The following is a 4149-nucleotide window of genomic DNA, read 5'->3' as shown; positions in this document are numbered from 1 at the left end:
TAGTGCTCAATCGCACTGTGCATTATTATCACGTCGTTAAAAACTAATTAAATATGGCATTGATAATTGATTAGTTCTTAAATAAAAAGAAGGTAAAATATATTTTTTTATCTTTAATGTTTGTGATTTTTTTTAAAATATTTCTAATGTTTAATTGTATTTAATTTTGTCTTTAATATTTTTGGTTTGTATTAAAATTATTTTTGTATGTTAATTCCATTTGAAATGTTAGGGCCAAAATTGAAAACGTTAATGACAAAATTGAATAAATAAAAAATCTTAAAAATAAAATTGAATAAAATTAAACGTTAGGACTATTTTTAAAAATAATTACAAATCTTAAAGACAAAATACATACTTTACTCTAAAAAAATATATATATATGATCAAAAAGATCTTAAGTGGTGTAATTAAAAAATAAATATAAAATAATTATTTATATTATTTAATATGTAATATTTTAGGTCAAATTAATTAAATCGTTATAATTAAAAAATAATCAGCTTGTACTTATAATTATAAAATTCAAAATATTATTTTGACTTATAAACTATTTTTTATTTTAAAAATGATTAATTTCAATTATAATTTATTTTTCGATTTTTACCCAAGCATCATTGTTTTCGAGAAAAAGACCTTTTCGTACAGTATGTTATTGTAATAATGCATTCATGCACTAACTTTGCTGTTCCCAAACTTTTATACTCCTCCAAAAGTGGGCCATGGTGACGTCATCAGGCCCATGAGTTAGATCTTTCTGGGCCGTGGACCTGTCAGGTCCAATAAGGAAAGCCCACTTTCCACCTTATGCAACCTTTTTATGTCCTTATAAGCCTCTTCATTCCCCTGATTTCCCTATAACCTTACCGTAACCATAACCTCTCTCATATTCTCTCTCTCTCTCTCTCTCTCTAGCTTCTTTTTCTTTCCCTCTCTTGACATAGGAGGAGGGAGAACCAAACGGGGTCTCAAAGATGAAACCAAAAGATGAGTTTATTAAAGGTAAATAATGTTAAAGAATTCTATAATAATAACAATATCTTTATTATGGTATATATATATATATATATATGTTGAACCTTTTTTTTAAATAAATGTGTGTAATTCATGTTAAAAGCTTAAAAGGCGTATCTTTATACTAGCTTTTTTCAGTATGATGATCATTATTACTGTGAACTGAAGCTACTATTTACTTTATAGCATAATAGAAGAAGATATATTCTCTTAGCTTGTGATTTTATTTTGTTCTCTCATTTTGCTTTTTATCTAAATCTAAAGCTGGCTAACTTAGCTTCTGTTCCTGCCATTATTCTTCTTCATTCTCTGATGATGCAGGTCCCTACAAGGGTTTTTTCATGCATGTGAAGGCCTCCATGGTCAACCCCTTGAGAATTGTTGTTGAAAGCTGTGACCAAAAGGAAGCCATGAGTAGTGGCTCTGAAATGCTGGCAGCTACGGCAGCAGCGGCCGCAGACACTTCACTCTAATAATCGGGTGCTATCCTACCTGAGCTTTTTAAAAGTATACATTTTTTGTTGTTTAATTTCTACCACCATACCCCTTCCTCTTATGTTTTCTTTGTTTCTCCTCAGCGTCTTCTTGACCTTGTAAGACCTTTTCTTGACCTTGTAAGACCTCCCGCCTTGTTCGCTATCTTTGTTTCGTCTTCCTGGACAGACACTATATCAGAATCTAGTGATATAGAGTCTCGTCTTGGCCCTTCCTCGTTACCGCCCAACTCATCCTCTCCTTCCTTGTCTATCCCTCCTGAGCTATTCCAATTCTCGCCAAGCGCATGCAACATACAGCTTTGGTGCTTGAAGTTGAAGACACAATTAATCGAGTTGAATTGAAACGTGGTCCTTATTATTAACTAAGGGTATAGTAGTAAATAAAGAAAAGAAAAGTGGAAAGGGCATTATTGTGGCAATGAATTAGGCTTTTGTATGATTGTGGGCAGAATATTTATGCTGTGGTTGTTGCAGGGGATCAGTTTCAATTCGTTGTTGTTTTATGTGTTGTTTGGCTGAGAAAGTGAGTGTGTGTGTGTGTATGTAAATATTATTATTCTTTTAGATCTAAGCTTAGAGTCTGCCCCTCGTGACTGCTCTCCAATGTACAAATATCCACTGTATTATTGGACTTATCTCTCTGTCTCTCTCTTTCTTTTCCAATTTCTCTAAATAATAATAATATCCACTGCTCATATGTATACTCAAATATAAATTAACTAATAATCTCGATAATTCCCTGATGTTTCCCTATCAAGTTGATTTGTTGTGTTTTCTTCTTTTATACAAGACAAGTAAGATAAATGTGATGAGCAAACTCAATTTGGCACTATACATGTGCCCTAACCCCCATTCCCTGCCATCCAATGTTACATTTTATTATTGCTCCAATTAAATCAAAACCCTAAATTTCATCATTTCCCTATTCCTCCCTTTCACCCATTTCCTTTCATGTAGCAGGCCAAGGACAATCATATTCGGATACAATACAACCTCATCAGCCCATAGGGGAATATTACTCCTTCATTCTTTCTTTGGGCAGCGACAGTGACCTATTTCCCCCATTTTCAACCATATTAATTAATCATCGTGTTATTGAAAACTAATTAATTGCACTTATTAATATTAAATACATAATTAATGGAATGAGAATCATAGATTCTTTTATTTTAGTACACACAGTAAATATGAAAAATTATATATATTCTCTTTCAATTATAAATTAGTTATTATATATGGATGAGATTCTGCTATATTGTAGATTGCGAATTTGTCGGCATCAAAAGTTAAAATAAAATATATTAAAAAATTTGAGAAGCGAATAATAATATTAATAATAAGGTGAAAAAAATAAAATAAGTTTTACTGTGTTTATAAATAAACCATTATATATGATGAATTTGAGACTGCCTAACAGATTGTTGCTATCAATCATCTATATATGGCAGCCCTACCCTATTAAGATGACAAGTGTAGACAGTGATCTTTCTTTGTATTTATGCTTTACCGCATGATATTCCTAAGTGGGATGCATATGATGGATTTAGTGTATCAATTCTCATTTTGGTTTCTCATCTTTCACCCTTTATTTTTTATTTTTATTTTTGGAATTGATAATCTAATTCATTGCAATTTAAGTTCGTTTCGTATTTATAATAAACAAGATTTGTAGGGTTTAGACCTTAGAATTAGAAGTAACGTGGATAAATAGTATATGCTAATAATAGAAAAGATTTGACACTATGTGCTTTAATTTGATTTGAAAAATGAATTTGTCTGTTGCTTATAGTAACTCACTAGAGCTCTCTATCCCATACATTTTACCACATAATTTTAGGAACAAATTTCTAATGATGAAACATTTCTATTGTATTCACGCTAAAAAAAAAAAATAGTAAATTATTGATAGATTTATTGACAGATTTTAATTTTTTACCGACAGATTTTTTTTATTATTAACGGATTTATCAATGAATTTTGTTCGTCAGTAAAAATCTCATCGATAATGATTTATTGACGGATTTTGATTTTTGTCGGTAATTTATAGACGAATTTTTATTTCTTTAATAATTGCCTTATAGATTTAGCCAAAATCATTAGAATTCTGACAAATTTTCCGTCGCTAATTAACATTGTCATCTCATTTATATAAACATAAACTAGTATAGCAAAAATAGATTGTGTATTGATAAATTATTGTATTTCACTTTGGAGAGGTAAATATAGGGTTCAATAAGGGCTATTTTTAATATATATCATTCAGAATAATATATAGTATAGGGATAAGATAGAAATTCTCCAGGATCCAGCAAATGAAATATGTAATGTGTGGCACATATGAAGTATGAGAGAATAATTGTGAGGCCTGCATGCAGTTATACGGAACTGTCAAAAGGTAAAATAATTATAGTAACATGAAGTTAAAAAAAATGCTACTAAAGGTATAAGCAATACAACTGGTTTACATTTTTTAAGTATCACAAAAGGGGTCAGAGATATGTGACTACTACTTCTTGCACAAAATGATGATGTCTCCGAATGGGACATTCAAAAGTTAAATGCCTTTCTCTTGTGTATATAATTGCATGTACATCAATTAGTATATGCATTCAGTAAAAAAAAAAAAAAGTATATGCAT

General features: G+C 30.3%; 1 long non-coding RNA gene across 1 annotated transcript; it reads left to right on the top strand.

Annotated features, from left to right (window-relative positions):
* The first annotated feature begins 847 nt into the window (after positions 1-847).
* On the top strand, positions 848-2156 carry LOC112741610 (uncharacterized). Its single transcript, XR_003171525.3, has 2 exons — positions 848-1002; positions 1336-2156. It is a non-coding gene; the product is annotated as an uncharacterized lncRNA (long non-coding RNA).
* The last annotated feature ends 1993 nt before the right edge of the window (positions 2157-4149 follow it).

Source organism: Arachis hypogaea, chromosome 14, assembly GCF_003086295.3.
Source record: "Arachis hypogaea cultivar Tifrunner chromosome 14, arahy.Tifrunner.gnm2.J5K5, whole genome shotgun sequence".
NCBI classification, from domain to species: domain Eukaryota; kingdom Viridiplantae; phylum Streptophyta; class Magnoliopsida; order Fabales; family Fabaceae; genus Arachis; species Arachis hypogaea.
Note: the sequence above shows the minus strand (reverse complement) of the source record. Positions and strands in the feature narration are given on the sequence as shown.